This window comes from Camelus dromedarius, chromosome 1 (assembly GCF_036321535.1).
Source record: "Camelus dromedarius isolate mCamDro1 chromosome 1, mCamDro1.pat, whole genome shotgun sequence".
Lineage (NCBI taxonomy): Eukaryota > Metazoa > Chordata > Mammalia > Artiodactyla > Camelidae > Camelus > Camelus dromedarius.
In genome coordinates, this window is record NC_087436.1 from 70,356,530 (window position 1) to 70,375,584 (window position 19,055).

Here is a 19,055-nt window from a genome sequence, read left to right on the forward strand (position 1 = left end):
TATGTATCTCCCCCTTCTCCGTCCCTGGTGCGTGTATGTTTGTGTGGAGACAGATTCACCATACTTCACTGTGGTTACCTCTGGTGACTGGGACTGGAGTGATGGTTGAGATTCTTGGGAGAAGGTCTTTGGCATAAAAGTTTTAAATTAGGCAATTCATTTACTATTAAATTTATTCATTCAGCAAATATTTATTGACTTCCTACTGCATTCCAGACTGATGAAGGAACATGTAAGTTGTTAGGAATTACTCTTCCCCTTGAGGGAGTTTGAAGCTACATAAAGAAAATTAGGTTGCTATCCAAGTTCTTAGCATTTTCCTTTATTTTTATTTTCTGTACTTTTATTTAATTTTTTTTAGATATAGAACACTTCATGAATGTGCATGTCATCCTTGTGCAGGGACCACGCTCATCTCTGTATCATTCCAGTTTTAGTACATGTGCTGCCGAAGCGAGCACTGTACTTTTATGTTTTGGGTGGTGCAGAATATAAACATTTTTGGTATCTCCACTAGTATTTCAGGAAATTATAATTTCTCATTTGTGACTAGAATCCTGCTAATTTTGAAATAAAGTAGCATTATTTTCAGATTATAAAAATAATAAATATTTGTTATGGAAAACTCATGAGAATTTGATGCTTGATACTTCTAACATCAAGAGACCTTCCTTCTCTTGGGAAGTAGATGAGATTAATTGGCCATATTTTATCTATTGTTTTTAAGCAAGATGCATAAGGATCTTTGTACCCCTTTCTAGAAGATAGGTTGCAATGAAGAGACCTCTTAATGCCTATAAATTATCTTTGAAGTCTGTTTAGAAATTGCCTTGCTCCTTCTATTTTTGTTAAGGTTAGGAAGAAATCTATTATTCTTTTCTTATTTGAGTAAAAGAATATTATTAGTGTTAGGAATCTAGTATTTCTGCCCTGGGGAAGTGATAAAGGGCAGAATGCTCTGTTCCCCTCCACCCACACCCAAACTGTTACCCAGATGTTCCTATGAGTGAATGGCTATAGGCTAGAGGCAAAACTCCTGTGTTGGTCCCATAGTTGGGCAGAACCCCAGGATTATTCAGACATTAAAGAATGCTGTCTTTTTTTGGTGGAGTAGTGCAGGTAATTCCTAGGTAATACAGGGTATTATTTAATAGGGACCAAAAAGGAAGTGAATGAAACCCTTGGCTAGTCTTGGTGTTCTGCAATTTCTATTTTATTGCAAACAAAGTAATCAAGGTAAAAGAAAGAGGGGAGGCATTTCTAATTTCATGGGTCCTAGAGCAATATTTAGTATAGAAAATTAAACAATCTAGAAGATTATAAAGAAAAAAGTATAGTCTGCTAGAAATCCTACCTCATCCCTGCCCACCAGTTCACTGTATATAAATCCTCATAGGTTGCACGTATGCATAGATATAGACCTAATTTCTACATTTGTATACATTTGTAATCTTTAGAGGGCTTTTGTTTATATTCAGAAACCAAAATCCTGAATTCCACATTGAAAAATATTACTGTAATAATACAGAGTTTTTTAGACTAAGATTGGATTATCAGCAAAATTTACTGACTTTCATGTTTAGTGAGAGATACTTGTACCCAACTTAATGGGCACAAGCTGAAAGTTCTATAAATTAGAATTTAGATATATTAACGTTTTTCCAGTGATTTGTAATTTGAGATAATTTTTTTTAAACTCCACTTGATTTCCAGTTGGCAGTGACAGTAAGCCTAAACATTTTTCTTTTAGTTATAAAAGTACAACATGCCCATTAAAACAATTTGGAGATTGCAGAAATGTTAAAATAAGATAATCCCTGGATCCCATCATTCAGAGGTATCACTGTCCTAGCAGACTATATCGTCTTCCAGTTTTACGTACTTGCATCTATAAAGAAACATTTTTCTTTCACCAGACTGAGACCACATGATAGATTCAATGTTCTGTCTTGCTTTTTTTTCCCCTTAAAGTATATTGTAAAAAATTTTCTTACATCTAAGTTATCTTTGAAAGTGCAGTTAAACTCATAATTTCTTGGCTCTTTAAAGTTTGAAATGTACAGAAATTAAGAGAAGAAAAAATATCTGTAATCATACCACTGAGAGATAACTAATTACACATTAGTATTTCCTGCTAAGCTGTGAGTTTCTTTGCTCCCACCTTCAAAGAGAACTTAAATATCCATGGTAACTCCTTATTTAATTTATTTTGTTAAATGAATAATAATTTTGAAAAAATGAACTTCTTTAAAGAAGTTATCATTATATAGTGTATATGATTAGTAAATTCATATTTTCACATTTTGTGCAACTTTTGCATTTGTAAAGGACCTCTAATCCAAGAAAATTTATTGTAACATTTTCTCCGTAAAACATTTTACATGCTTACAAACGTGTGTGAAACTTTAAAAGTTAAATCCTTAAATGCCATTTTATGTTGGAATCTTCAGGGAGAGTGTGTGTGTGATGAATGTGGAATTTGAAGACACTCTTTATCTGGATGGCCTTGGGCAAGCTTCAACTTCTGTGAGCCTCAGTCTTATTTTCCAAATTGTAATGCTAGGGCCTCTCCAAGGCACAGGCTTGTTGTAAGGTGCCAATAAAATCTGTGAACGGACCTCTTAAATTATAAAACATATAAACGTTAATAGTTATTATTTAAGGAGCTCAGGAAAGAAAAAATAAAAACAAAGGCAGTTCTTGATTCCAACAAGTTACGGTCAGATTTCCTTTCAGAATAAATGGAAATTGGGTATGTGAACCTAGCTGTAAGAAATGCAGAATATAGTTTTGCCTTAAATTTTACATCTTTCTTGTTAGCAAAACATACAAATTTTTCTAACTGACCACATGTCCAGATCTTAGGGCAAGAGAGAACATAATTCTTTCTGTACTGTTTTAATTTTGAACAAGCCATGTTTATGGTACCTAGCTCTTAGAAGAAAAAGAAAAAGAACAAGAGAGAAATGGTATATCTGCCCACCACCACCTGCTATTTTTAGATTGGCTAGGAAGCCCTATCTGGCTGCCTTTGCCCATCTCATTTGGCAACTCTTGAGCCTGCATCATTCAGAGATAAAAGAAGCTTAGAAGGTGGAAAACTGAATTTCTTTGATTTTCCAGTCATCATTGCTGAAAAAGCATATCACCACAAGCAATTTGAAGGACGCTGGCTGTAAGTAAAGCAATAAGTGTTTTCATTTAGTGAGATGGGCTTATGCAACAAAATACACAATGTATTTCCACCTTTCTGCCTTAATAGGGGGTGAGGGAGGTATGCGCTTTCTGTCCTGATTTGATTTTTATTCATTATCAAGAGACAATAGTTTAGAAAAAGATGCAAATACTGTGCATACATATACATATACACACAAATATGTATATGCTTATAAATTTTTATGGCCTTGTAGAATAAAATCCTTGGAAAAGTAAGGGAAACAATATGAATGTCAAGGAAAGAAGCATAGGAACAATCTGGGAAATGACTTTAAGATTAATGCAGTAAGGTGAATTTGAAAGCTAATGAAATTGAAGATTAGTAGAGATATCTAATTTTCCATTTACTTGGATAAAGGGACATAATATTATACCCATGAATCAGTTTTAAATGAGCACACATTGGGGCATTTTGTAGATAATAAAACTCAACCTATTTTATCTGTAGTTTCTATAAAGTATTCTGAAACATTTCTATTGTTGAGTATAATAATTTATCAAAAGCTCTAGTAAAAGTCAGGTTACATATGTTATGTAGTTTTTCTTTTGTCTATATTATTATTTTATTAGCTTTCTACACTAACTTTCCTTTAATTGTCAAACTTTCCTTTAATTGTCAAATTACTATTATCCTATAATTGAAGAATTTTATTAAATGAGTTACCAAATATTAAGTAAGTGCTCAATAAATGTTTATTATTATAGTTGTATTGGTATTTTTAATATGTGCACAAATTCTAATAGAATTATATTAGAAAATTTATTTAAAGCCTATCATATTGCAAGCCATGTTAATTATTTTACACAACTGCCCATATTAGATGAAATTCACTTTCTCATTGCTATTCCAAAGGTGATATTCTTCTCTATCTCCAAAAGAGTTTGAGAAAAACTTATACTGTAAGCTTAGTCTTGGGTCTAGTAGTAATGTAAAATAATTTTGCCTACTTGAAAAAATTGTGGCTATATTGCTCCCTTTATATTTCTGATTATGAAGTCAGAGAGATATTATAGAGAATCCATTTACAATGACTTAAATTCAAACATAGTATTTTGTCTTACAGGCCTAACTTAACTTGTAAAGAAAGCTCGGAACATTTATAAGGAGCTTTATTATTTGCAAAGGACCTTCACATACTTTATCATTTAATCCTCACAATAACCTTGTGAGATAAATAGTAGTACTCACTTTTATAGATGAGAAAACTGAGGCTTACAGAGGTCACAATTTGCATATGATAAAGCCAGTATTTCTGTAAGAGACTGGATCACTGGAAAGGATTCTGTAGAAATGATGCCTACACGGGAAGGAATCTTGTAAAAGATCCTTGGGAGTCCTTTCAAATCCGTATTTCTGTGATTTCTGCAGTTTTAGGTGGGAGACAGCATGGTATGGTAGGAAACACACGTGAAGAGGTAAATTTACTATATCCTGGCCATGGGCAATTAATTCAGCCCCTCTGAACCTCAATTCCTCATCTATAAAATAGGAACTCTTTAATAATTTGCAGTGTTATTGAAAGAATGAAATGAGATAATGTAGAAAAGAGCCAGGCACTTAACTGCTTGATGATAGAGCTACTGGTAATATGTGTAGATCCAAATACAGTAACACTTCCAATATAGCACACTTGCCACATAGCCCATTAGAGCCATACTTTTGGAGGAGAGTATAGTACTACTAATTAGCAACTGTTTTGGTGAATGAGGAAAATGAATGGAGAATTTAATGAAGATGTTAAAGCAGAGAAGGGAATTGCATAGAATGGAACCCATGGATATATATTTGAGATGAAGACTAAATAATCACAGTTAAAAGCAATGCAGCTGGAAGAAAGAATACTGCAGGATTAAGAAAGAGCCTGCGACCTAGCTTGTGGAAGCAAAAAGCATGAGAATCACTTGTCTAATCTTGGGCACGTTTCAGGAATGACCATGTATCAAAGAAGCCTCCAGCAACCTTTGTTGTTCAGGGAAATGGAAAGTTTCAGCAGTGGAGTGGGATGACTGACATTGGACATGGGCTTTATAGTCTGATAGACCTAAATTAAAATTTCGGCTGTGCTACTTGGTAGCTGTCTGACCTTGGATAAGTTATTTGACACCCCATGTCTCTTCTGTAAAAGAATGATAAATTCTAACTCATGGAGTTGTTTGCAAGATTAAATAAGATATATATGTAAAGTGTTTTTGTTTTTTGTTTATTGCTTCCTTTGCTAACAAAAATATAAGATCTGTATGGACAGGGCCTTTGTGTTGTCCCTATACCTGTTGTACACATGTACTATTATACCCTTAAACATTTGTTGAATGACCAAGTGAACTTGTCAAAGAGTGTGGGGTGTCTGTATATAATAAGCCCATATGAATGATGTGAGGAAAATACTCCCAAGCTGCAGTGACATTTATAAAATTATCATGATCCATCCTTGTCTAAATTTCTATTACATTTATTGTCCAATCATTCAAGTAATATTTAATCACATCCTGTTGTATGTCCTAATCTATTTCATGTTCTATTTTCCCAAGTGGACTGTTAAGCTCATGGAGTATAGAGAATGGCATTTATCCATCATCATCCAGTCTGATGCTATGCTTGTAGATCTCCAGATTGGAATAAGAATATATGTTGTGAATTATTGGGCCACATAACCAGGAATTTATACCTGATAATGGTGATTGGTCGTGGTAGGATTTTGGCTGAAGTTGAAAATATGTTCTCTTCAGTGGATATTTGTCAGATGAAAGGCTGAAAGACATGATGTCAATGGACAACAAAAGGGCAGAAAGATCTATATGAGAGTATTTATGTTCTAATCCCAGAACAGAGTGTATGTGTTGGTGGATATTTTGAGGTTTCTTGATCTCAAAAACATGATGTCTCTTGCTTCTGGGCCTTTGTGCATGTCTTTGCCTGGAAAATTTACCTTACTTTCTCTCCTTTATTTCCTAATTCCTACTTGTTGTTCAGTTTTCAGCTCAAAGTCACTTTCTCCAAGACACCTCTGCAGTACTGAACTAAGTCTGGACAAAGTGTCTCTCATCTGGGTTCCCATAGCACTCTGTGCTTCCCCTATTATAACACATACCAAAGTATACTGTAATTTTCTGTTTATTTGCTTGTGTTCCCAACTAGACAATAAATCCATAAAGATAAAAGTTGTAGATACCTTACCATTATACCATAGTACTGTGTCTATTACTCAATAAATATTTGTTGAATAAATGAATGAAAAGTGACTAAAGGAAAGGAAAAAAATCTTCAAAATAATAGCTGTCATTTGTTGGATGACTATTAAGTTACTGGGCCTTTATATAAGTTAATGTTTAATCCTTGCAACAATCTGGATGGAGCAATTGAGTTCAGAGAACTTAACTTGGCCAAAGTGATACTACTGAGATTTGAACCAGGATCTCTAGATCCAAAGCCTCTGCCCTTTCCGCTTGGTAATACCTCATGCCTTACGTTTGTATAAGTTGTTACAGTCTACAAAATTTTTTATTTCTTTATAACACCCTTGTGAAGCTAGATGTTACCTTCCACTTTATACCTAGGAACTGGCAAAGCCATGATTTTAAAATTAGACAGTTTGGAACTGCTTTCATTCCCTTTTCATAATAATACAACTGTCTCATTCTTGGGGATTCAGAGGTGTAAGGCCATTACAAAAGTGGTGAGATAATAAAATTTTAAAAATTATAAGATGTTTTTGATTTATAAATATTAGAAACAATTCTAGGTAGATGTATTTTAGCAGGGCTGGAATAAATTCCATATTTTCTTTGTCATTTTTTTCCAAGAAGGGGAAAAATGAACAAAGTTGGGGATGATTGTTGTTAATACCATCAAGTGCTTTCTTCTCTTTGATATCTAATTGTTTCCTGGCCTCATATTGCTATGAGCTCAAAAATCATAGCAGCTCTACAGAAGAGATTCTTGCTGGTGGGGCAAAACGTACTGTTGGGTGAATTTAATGCAGCTCCTTCCTGCCATTACCCTCCTGGTAGCAGTTTGTTTTGCAGTTACTTTGTTTATCCCACACCCCTCAACTTGTGGCTTCTGGTAGGAGGGAGTTTAGTGGGTTTGCCCTGGAGGTCATTGACTTTGGCCACTTTTGGCCAGTGACTTGACTTTGCTCTTTACTCTCCCACCAAAAATTACTTCTGTTGAGAAGTAAGGGGAGTGAGAATAGGATAGTAGAGAGTGTTGTATTTTTGACTGAAACAAGCAGAGGCTCAGAACTAAGGAAAGTAAATCTCCACAACACCTTTCTAAAAGTAGAGAAGTCTCCCACACGTGCAGAGAAAAGAAAATTTAGTGTGAAAAGAAATTCAAATTTATTTTCTTAGTCCTGCTAGAGTCCTGGCAACTGCTTTGATCCATATGGGTCACTGGATGGTTGGGCAATACAAATGCAAACTCTCAAAAAGGAAAGAGTATTTTTTTAATTTCAAAAAGTATTTTTTAAAAGCATTAGAAAATTATAGTTTTCTAAGACCACAATTAACCAAAATTTGATTATCTCTTAATAAAATATTAGACTTAAATGAAAGACTTCAAAACCAACTGTCAATTTGAAAATAAATTGCTCTAAAGCAAATATAATCCCAATGTATATCTTGATTATTTGCTACTGTGTTCTGCCCTGTACTGTTCTGTTAATGTTTGATGAAGCCGCAGTTCATTATTTACTTTTCTTTGATCTCTACACCAGCTAAATACATTTGTGTTTCTGTTTTTCTTGTGACTTTGCATTTGTACTATCTGGCATTGGAACTTTGCTGAACAGGTAAGTTAGACCTTTTATGGTAGAGAAAGAAAAGAATGTGAGTAACCCAGGCCGAAGTAGGTTGTGGATGAATAGAAGAAAATCCCAGGCTAGTTTTTAAAATTTGAGGTATAGTTTATATACAAATTTATAATATAAATAATATAAAATATGTCAATTTACAGTAGTCTGTAAATTTTAAACAAACATTTAAAAGTAGGTATAACATGCATCTAACTGTGAGCCGTCAAAATACAGAACATTTTCAGTACCACAGAAGGCTCTTAGATGTGCCTTCCCTGACATTACCTACTCACAAGGAAAACCACTATTCTCATTTCCATCACCGTAAATTAGTGATGTCAGGAGAGCCGTTTTTACCAGTGTTTTCCACATGAGACCTCATGAATGGGAATGACTGATACAGAGCTGGCAATTGAGAGTAAGTTCAAATTCTGTGGGATGAATATGTAACAGTCATGGTGCGCTCATTGCTTCCTAAAGACAGATATTCCCAACTGGTTCTATTCAGTTCCACACTGGCCAGGGGACAGTTTTCCCTTAGGTATCCATCTCCACATAGGATGTCCAAATTCCCACATTAAGTCCCACTTGCTCTTCAAGGGACATTTTGAGTGTCCAGGTTGGTTAGATGGTTAATGTTCACAGGAAAAGGGTCAATGCGGGGTACACATTAAGAATAATTCATCACAGAGTCCTTTTCTCCATGCTCCTGGACGTAAAAATCCCCACTTCACTTTGAAAGGGCCTCTAGTCCTGGATCCCATCCAGGTCTGTTCTCCATCTCTGCTTGTCTTTATCTTAGCTCCAGGCATATTTACTCTTAGGAAGCAAAAAGGCTGGACTCATACACCCATACTTTTTCTGTCTCACACCTAATCTGTTGGGCTTTGGGGTCTTTGTTTCTGCTTCTGGGCTAAGGGAAGATAATAATGATCTTGGAAATCGTTCCGTATCAGTCCTTACAGATTTGCCTTACTCTTAGAAGGTTGCATATGATTCCATTATATAGATGTATCCCAATTGGTTCAATATTTTGATATTTTAAATAATGCTGCATGAATATCTTTGCATATGTCTCTTCTCATTTGTATCAAATGAGGATAAATTCCTAGGAGAAATTTCTGAGTCAAAGATGTATATACACTTAAAATTTAATTTTAATAGTGCCAAATTGTTCTCAGTAGAGCTAGTACCAATTTATACTCCCACCGGCAATGTATGGATATTCCTTTTTGTACTTGCTGAAAATTTGTTTTTTAAAAAATTTTTGCCTAGTGTTTTTGCTGTGTGGAAATTTAAAATTTTAATGTATTTAAACTTAATCAGTTTTTAATGATTTCTGGGTTTTGTGGTATATTTAGTAAGGACCTCCTTACTCTGAGTCTATGCTTCATGGTTTTTCTCCCCCCACTTTTGTGTTTTAAAAAAAATATTTAAAACTTTTATGTACTAAAAATTTATTTTGACATGAATGTGACATAATTTTTAATAGATAGCTAACCTACTTGTTCTAAAACCATTTACTTAATAATCCATCTCCCTCTGATGTGCAATGCCACCTTTATACTAAATTCTTTAATATATCTCTGTCTTTTCTAGACCTTCTATTTTGTTTCACTCATCTGTCTGTCACTCATTCAGTAGCACCACACTATTTTAATTGGTGAAGTTTGAAAATAAAAATACACATGGTGGGCTTGTTCCCCTCTTATTATTAATTTTATATTTTTAGAGTTTCCCAGCCTTTTGATTTTTTTCTCTTCCATATGCACTTTAAATATACCTCACTATTTTTCCAGCAAAAATTCTGATTGTATTTTTATTGTGATCATATTAAATTATAAATTTAAATTAGGGAGAAATGCTCTCTTCTTGATGTTGAGTCTTCCTAATCATGAACGTGGTATTAATTTTCATGTGTTCAAGGTTATTCTTTGTATTCCTTAGTAGTATTGCAAAATTTTCTCCATAGTTCTTGCACATTTCTTGTCAAGTTTATTCCTAAATATTTTGCCATGTTCTATTGTTATTATAAATGGGATTTTTATCTTTGTATTTTTAAACTGGATGTTTGTATTAATACATGTGAAGACAATTAATACTTGTATACTAATTTTGTAACCATTCACATTGCTGACTTCTCTTTTAAAAGAAGAAATTTGTCTTTTGTTCTCCCTTTAAAAGTTGAAGCAATTGATAGATGATCTACAAGTTATAATGTTTGTCTCCTACAGTATTAGGTAATAATTATGAGAATGGTCATCTTTGAACTAACATTTAAATTCATGTAAAGTTATCAAAAAGGCTATAAAATATGCTTCCTTAAAACCACCACAGCGCATATGTTTTTAGAAAGGAAATGGCATAAAGTCAAAATGCTTTTTGAAAGGGTATCTTATGTGTTCGAATCTGTCACGTATTTGTTCAAATGAATCTTCTCAGTGATAACCTTCCCTGGCCACCTATTTAAAATTGCACTGGTCCCCCACCCCATCCCCCTTCCCGGGCCTTCCTGGCCTCATGTCCTGGTTCATTTTCCTCCTTAGTGTTATCACCGTTCCCCAAGGTCCCTCCACTGGAAACAACAGCAGGGATTTTTACCTTTCTTGTTTGCTTGTTTACTGCTATATCTTTGGCATCTAGAACAATACTGGGCACATCATAAATGCTCAGTAAAAACTTGATGGATAACAGACATTTCTTAGAAATTCAGGAAAGGTGCTATAAGTGACTTGCTTGCCCCCAGGTAGATGCCGGTGTAGAATAGGAATTAATTACCTGAAGAACTAGGTGATATTTAAAATTTTGTTGTGACATTATCACAGTTTAAATTTCTGGCACATTTCTGTTTTCTCCATAGTGATGAACAAGTCTTCGAATCCCAGTGGGTTTGGGAAGATGAGGACCAGGTGGTGGCAGCTGTGAAGAGGAGACTAGGCTCAGCCATGAGGCAGCAGGAATTCCCATAAAGCTCCCTGGCTGGTATCCATTTTGAAGAACAAATTATTTTTCATTTCTTTTGCATCAATAACCACAAAAGTATTTCACTAGGAAGAGAATTCGCCAGGAGGACCTGAATCCCACAGTACAGTCTTCGTGGGAGGAGGTGACCTGCGTGTCCTTCTACTCAGCCATCTTGGCACTACCCCCCACGGTACAATCTTAATATTGCTCAAAATAGCTTTTCTTTTCTTTGAACCTAATTTACCATTAAAATTAAACACAGAAAAATTCTTTCACTAAAGCAGCGAGAGACTTCATCTCTAAGGGAGACAGTTTGGGCTCAGAATGTAACTAAGAAAAAGGGAGGGAGGGAGAAAGGGAGAGAAAGAGAAAGGTTATGCGGTTCAAACAAATTAGCTGGTGATATTTTGTGCAAGTTCTGTTGGAAAATTGTTCTAGTTGCCTTAGTGTGGGAAAATGAGTTGCTCAGCAGTGACTGCTAAAAATACAGCAACTAGAAAGACAAGGTTGCTGGATGCTGGCACATTTGCCTGGCTAGTGCTTGGTGGTTGTTTGTTCTGCGGTCTAGTTGCAGTAGAGTGCCGATGCCTCTCCTCTGAGTTTGCTCAGGTAGGATGGGGATTAACCTGAATCTGGAGGACCGGTAACAAGGCTTAATTCAGAGGCAGAAATTGGGGATCTCCAGCTCAGACGCGCTCTTCGCTTTTGTGCTATTATTGGCACCGTGATTAGGCTGAATTTAGACTACCATTCCCATCTCACCTGATGGGAAAATAGGAGGTTACTGCATTAGGACTGAAGGAAATCATGAATGTCCGCCTGCTATTAACAATGTTTTCAGATAAAAATTACAAGAGCCATATGTTATGACCCTGAAGTGGATTTCAAAGCAGTCTGTAGTTCATCAGAACCAGTCTCTGCCCTCCTAGTATCGTGGTTCCTGTTCATGTATTCCTTTCCTTCCTTCCACTCCATCCCAGATACAAATAAAGGACTGGCTTCTTCAGTAGGGTAAAGGAAATGTAATCCCATCTTTTGTTTCTCATTTCAATCAGAGACAAGACAAAAGACCTTACTATGCTCCACAAGGTACCGCATGATCTCCACTTCTTACTGCTTTCCTCCTTGCTCACTTCACAGCAGACTGGCCTCTGCTGTTCCTTGAATACACCAGGCACACTGGTCCCAGGGACTTTGCCCTGCTGGGTGCTTCTCTTGGCATACTTACCCCCCAGATCTCTTCATGGCTTACTCCCGCACTTCCTTCAGGTTTCTGCTTAAATGTCATCTTATTAAACAGGCCTTAGCTGACCACCCTATCTACCTGCCTTTGCTATTCCTTTTACCCTGCCTTGTGTTTGGTTATTGTTTTTACCACCACTTGACAAATTATTTATTTGTTTATAGTCTGTCTGCCTGCACTAGAATGTAAACTCCACCAGAGCAGGGACTTGTTTTGTTCACCACTGTGTTCTCAGTGCCTAGAATGGTATCTGACAAATGAAGTAGATGCTTGATAAATACTGGTTGAATAAATAAAATTTCCTTTAGTTCTTGACACTTTAATGTACAGGTTTATTTGTTTTTGTTTCCTGTAATGTACTTGATTCTTCTGTAGTACATGGATGTATTTGTATTTTGCATTAGCAGGCATTTATTTTTGCAAAATATTTTGTATATATGAACTTTTAAAAATCAAACATGATAGGATATGTGTGAAGGTTCTATATGAAGCTGATTAATAAAAAATGGTCCTGGAATTCTTAGAGTATATATTTTTAATTTTGGTTTTTATCTTTTTCTACCCATCACACTCTACGTTGGGTAGACAAAGACTAAAATAAGATATTTATTCAACTCTTCATTATCCATGCTAATGAGCAAGTTACTTGCTATAACAATTTTGCTTGTGTTTGTCATTAGACTTTTGCTCATTTTAAGAGGATCAGTATTTTGGATGAGAAATTTTGGTTATAGGCTACATAGGGGAAAAAAGTAAGTAAGGAATAAGGTAGCAGGTGGTTTTGTTATGTATTCTGCTTAATGATACCTAAGGATTTGAAAGCAAGATTTGGTATGGTCCCACTCCCCTTGTTTTTTCTCCTACTGTACTCAATTAGTTTCTTCCAATAAAAATAGATAATTAAGATTTTTTTCTGTACATTAGCAGATAACAGAATTACTGAATATAGTAATATAGTGAATTATTATACATTATTTAGAGAAATTAGTGCAGATATATTTATGTTAATCGGGTGTGAGTTTCAGGAAAATGCATATTCAGATAGAATGGGTCTTCTTTTCATCCTATTCCTTGGGAAAATCTTGATAGGAAAAGATGAGATTCTAGAAACTAAAAGAAAAAAGGATGTATTCCATGTAGAACAGATAGCACAAGAAAAGATTTGGATATAGTACTGTTGTGCCATGAAGGGGTTCTGGAAGTTAACCAAGACACTGTAGATCCTCAACATGCATCAAACCATTGCTGAACGTACAGTTGGCATTTATTCATTAATTCGCTTATTCTTCATTTATTTATCAGACATTAGTTGAATGCCCAGTATATTCCAGATTTTTGTTGTTGAAATTAATTGATTTACAATATTATATTAGTTTCAGGTATGAATATCATAGTGTTTCAACATTTTTTTAAAGATTATACTCCATTTAAAGTTATTAAAAATAATGGCTATATTTTCCTGTACTGTACAATGTTCCTTGTAGCTTATTTATTTTAAACATAGTAGTTTGTATCTCTTAATCCCCTACCCCTATATCGCCTCTCCCTCCTTCCCTCTCCCCACTGATAACTACTAGTTTGTTCTCTATTATCTGTAAGTCTGTTTCTGTTTTGTTACATTCATTCATTTGTTTTATTTTTTAGATTCCACATATAAGTGACAACATAAAGTATTTGTCTTTCTTTTTCTGACTTATTTCACTCAGCATAGTACCCTCCAGGTCCATCCACATTGTTGCCAATGGCAGCATTTCATTCTATTCTATGGCAGAGTAATATTCCATTGTATGTATATACCACAACTTCCTTATCCATTCATCTTTGATGGACACTTGGGTTGCTTTCCTATCTTGGCTATTGTAAATAATGCTGCTATGGGCATTGTGGTGCATGTATCTGTTTGAATTAGTGTTTTCATTTTCTTCAGAAATGAGTACTTCCAAGAGTAGTTCTGTTCTTTTTGTTTTTTGAGGAATCTCCACATTGTTCCAGATTTTAAAAAATTGTTTATTTAAAAATACAAAGTTGAATAATAGTACTGTACCCTCAAGTTGTTCACAACCTAGTTAGGAATAGAAATACTGTACATCAATCAGTAAGTGTAATGAGTCAGTTAGAAATCTATTCAAGGTATGGGAGAGGTGTAGATTTGGCCCCAGAAGGGAATTATCAATTTAAACCGGGCAGAGTTTTTCTGAGAGGACCATGGTATAAGTAGAATCTAAGAGGAGCTTAAGAAGAGAGCTTGCATGTCAAGGAAGAGATCGAATGATGTTTAAAAAATTATTTGGTATAAAAAAAAGTAGATACATTGTGCATCATCAGAATTAAAAACTGCTTCAAAGGACACCATTCAAAAAATGAAAAGACAGCCCACAGAATGGGAGAAAATTTTTGCAAATCATATATCTGATAAGAGATATATCTAGAATACATAAAGAACTCCTAAAATTCAGCAATGCAAAGATAAATAACCTAATTTAAAAATGAGCAAAGCATCTAGATATTTCTCCAAAGAAAATATACAAATGGCTAATAACACGTAAAAAGATGCATAATATCATGTAATATCATTAACTATCAGGGAAATGCAAATCAAAATCACACAGATAATACTTCACACCTAATAAGATGCCTATAATTAAAAAAAGACATATGATAACAAGTGTTGTCAAGAAGAGAAATTGGCATCATGTTGACAAACGTTCCACCCACACTCTGTGGGAGGGGATTATACAACGGCCTGTACACCAGCAGGGAATCTTGGGGCCCATCTTAGAATTCTGCCCCCTGGCGTTTACTTTTACTCTGCCCAATTTTCTCTTTACTCTTTTGTTCTATTACTGGGAGATTTCCTCAACTTATCTTCCAAATCTTGGATCGAGTGTTTTCGAAATTTTGGCAATCACATTTAACTTCTAAGAGTTCTTTCATGGTTTTTTAAAAATATTCTTTTATAAATAAAAATCTAAGGTAGGTGTATGTTATAACCTCTCTCACCTCTCTGAGTTTAATTATAGTCAACAATTTAAAAATCTTGTACCCTGCATTGCCTATTTCTTCAAAATTTTGTTTTGTTTTGTTTTCCCCCCGTTTGTATGTTTTAGCCTCTGACTTTCATGTTGCAGATGGTCCTTAAATGTTTGGTGATTTCTTTACTGTTCACTCATGTAATTTTTTTTAATCAAAGTAGAGTCAATTTACAATGTTGTGTTAGTTTCTGGTGTACAGCATAGTGATTCAGTTATATATATATATATTCCTTTTCATATTCTTTTTCACTATAGGTTATTACAAGATATTGAATACATTTCCCTGTGCTTTACAGTAGGACCTTGTTGTTTATCTATTTTAAATGTAGTAGTTAGTATCTGCAAATCCTGAACTCCCAATTTATACCTCCTCTCCCTCCTTTTCCTCACTGGTAACCAGAAGTTTGTTCTCTATGTCTGTAAGTCTGTTTGGTTTTGTAAATAAGTTCATTTGTATCATTTTCTTTTAGATTCTTCATGTAAATGATATAATATGGCATTTATCTCTTTCTGGCTTACTTCACTTAGTATGATGACCTCTAGGTTCATCCATGTTTCTGCAGATGGAATTATTTCATTCCTTTTTATGGCTGAGTAATATTACATTGCATATATATACCATATCTTCTTTATCCAATCATCTGTCAATGGGCATTTAGTTTGCTTCCATGTCTTGTCTATTGTAAATAGTGCTGCTATGAAGATTGGGGTGCATGTATCTTTTCAAATCAGTTTCCTCCAGATATATGCCCTTGAGTGGGACTACTAGATCATATGGTAAGTCTATTTTCAGTTTTTTCAGGAACCTCCATACTGTCCTCCATAGTGGTTGCACCAAATTACATTCCCACAAACAGTGTAGGCGGGCTCCCTTTTCTCCACACCCTCTCCAGGATTTATCATTTGTGTCCACTCATATTTTAAAGTGAGCTACAGAGAAGATGGTTGGAAGCCCTGCAGGCTTGTATTCTTGTTAGTTTTACTGTAGAGTGATTGGACAGCTGTTCTATTAAAGGACTTGCAAATGCCAACTTCTGTAGTTTCTCCAGAGAAAAAATATCCAACCTCTTACAAGGACAACTGACTATCAGCATTCTGGGAGCTATAGGGAGGGAGGAGTCTTGGTTTCCACAATTCAGTATGCAGATTTTCATTTAATGCCCTCGCTTTCAGTATGGGCCCTCATCCCTGTCCATAGCTGAGATATAGCTATTTTAACGTCTAAGTGAGTACATCTTTTGTCTTCAGCCATGGAGTTCCCTGGTTGTGTGGTTTGAGGAAGAGCCTCTTGGGATCTAATTGTTACTAGTAAAGGCTTTCAATTTATCTTTGTTTCAGCCCCACCGAAGGACAAATTCAAGATTATTGGGGCATAAAGTTTATACAATTTAGGGGCTCCTTTTCATAAAAAGAATACAGAATTAGTTACTGGCCTTTGACAGAGCCTATATAAAAGAGTAAGACTTCCTTTCTCACTTTTACTTTCATAGGTACCAGAGTCTTCAGTTTCAGAGCTATTCCAGTGTTCTGAGTGGTGAACTGAATGATTTCGGTACAGCTACTTAAATCTCTGCTCAGCTAAGTCTGTTTCACTTGTCCATTCACTTTCTACTTCCTGTTACTTTGTTAACATCTCGACATCCATCCCGTCATCTCCTATTATTTTTCTGTTGTTATCATTTTTTCTTGTGAGCGAAGAAAAACGAGATTGTTCAATTTGTCAAGTGTAACCAGAACGTCTATTAACTCACTTTAAATTTGGAAGAGATCTCAGTAATCATCTAGTTCAGGGATCCTTAACCTGAATTTTAAGGAGGTTTGTGAGTCGTCTTCTACCAAAATTATAGGCACAATTTTGTACGGGGGTGTCTGTGTTGGTTTTCCTGAGGAGAAGATCTATAGCTCTTATGAGAGTCCCAAAAGTTAACATCCTTTGATTTCCATGGTTGAGGATATGAGGGTTAAGAGAGATGGAAGTCCGGCATCTCCTTGAGATTTTATGTTTCTAACAATAGAAAAGCCTTGATTCTTGGTAGAAAAGGTCACCCAAAGGGAGAATTTTTCAAGTCGTGAGCTTTCTGACTCTGGTTTTCCTGAGCACTCTCTAGTCCTCTCTCTTGGGCGTGTGGACATGTACAGAATCTTTGCTCTTGCTTAGCTGAAGCCCTTCTCCTTTGTTTAAAGATAGCTTTGTCTTCTATTGTGGGGAAGAGTAATTTTCCTTGAAAGAGTGATATCCATGGTTGTAAATATAGTAGGGGGACCTCAACTGGTACCTTACTGTGTTGATCCCAGGTTTGGTCATTCTGGGAGGCCTGTGTCTCAGGCTCCCTTAAAAGTGCAAGGTGTCTAGGAGCAGCCTGAGAAGCCTGCTCAGCAATGGCTCATTCTAAAGGATTGGTGGGGGTGGGGAGGGTGATTTGGGGGCACAGTGAAGAGTCTTCATGCAGCTCATACTCTGTCTGATTCCCATGGAGCCCTGTCTGAGTACTAAGGAGGGCCTGTGAGTAAAATGTCAAAGAGACATTGTCATGAAAAGCTTGGGAACATTGGAAAAACAAAACATTGCTGTTTGGGGATCCATATAATAATTTAGGCACTAAGTCATGAAGAGCTGTTCCCGGCTCTGGTGGAATTGTAAGGTAATGTTTATCCTTTGTCAGCTTTAGGGTGCTTTTGTGGCAAAGATGAAAGTCTCAGAGGCCTTGGCGGTCATCTCAGGGAGCCAGGAGGACAGGAAAGTGGCGTCAGCTGTTCGTTGCTGCGAGAGCTGTGATCATCATTGCTTATGAGACCCTTACTGGAGAGGGGCCAGGGCTCTGGAGGTCTCACAATTGCTAGGCATTCCTATTGCAAACTTATATGATTTGGTTGAGGCAGGGGAAACATGGGCACACATGCGATGTGTTAGGACACCTCTGGCTGTAGAAGAGACTTGTCCTTTTGTGCTGTGAATTTCAGGCATGCTATTCCATTAAAAATTCTGCAGTCAGAATGATCTCCAGGTATCATCAAACCCTCAAGTCCTCTGATGACAGGATTTGAATTTCACGAGAAGAAAGTGCTGTGATTGCTGATGAATCATTTTCCATAGAGGCCAGGCTGCCAACAAGTCATCATATGTCACTCTGGAGGTAGACTCCTCTGTGGGTACTAAGTCTTGACTGGGAGCTATAAGAAGGTGTGAAGTGTAAGGACTGTGGGATGCATCCCCCACAACTGAGCAATGCTGGTGAGTGTTCTACCAGCCACAGCCTTCTCTGCCTTCTGGAGGGTGGTGACCTCCCCAGTGGGAGAAGTTTGGCTAATCCCTTAGTTTCTCTGACAGCAGCTCCAGAAGGGTTTCTTGTTGCCAGGACTCGAAGGCATTTGTTACCTTGACAGCAGGAGTGCAGCATGCATGCGTCTTTCCTGGTCCCCATGTGATCCTTTGCTGTGATGCTCATGTGTTTATACTTGTGCAAGACTCAGGAAGGAAGAGACAGCCCGCATGTGTCCCATCTGCCCTCTTCAGGAGGCTGGACCAGGTTCTCTGGGGTCAGCGTGCACTCTCCCTTTGCCACCCTCTCAGACGGCAGCTGATGGGACCACTTAAGCCAGAGAGGGATCTCTCAGGGAAGACAGCATGATTCCTGATATGGGCAAAGTGCTGGGTAAGTAAGGTTACCTGCACTTGAAACAAACAAATTGGCTAAAATGCGTCTCCACGTAGGGCACATGTAAGAGGGTGACTAGCTTCCCTTTCTATCCATGTTGCCGGACAATGCTAAATATTGCATCAGAGTTATCTCAGGTGTTTCGGCTACC

General features: G+C 36.3%; 1 non-coding gene across 1 annotated transcript; it reads right to left on the reverse strand.

Annotated features, from left to right (window-relative positions):
- Positions 1–357: 357 nt before the first annotated feature.
- Positions 358–461, reverse strand: LOC116149163 (U6 spliceosomal RNA). Its single transcript, XR_004132796.1, has one exon. It is a non-coding gene; the product is annotated as a U6 spliceosomal RNA (small nuclear RNA).
- Positions 462–19,055: the final 18,594 nt, after the last annotated feature.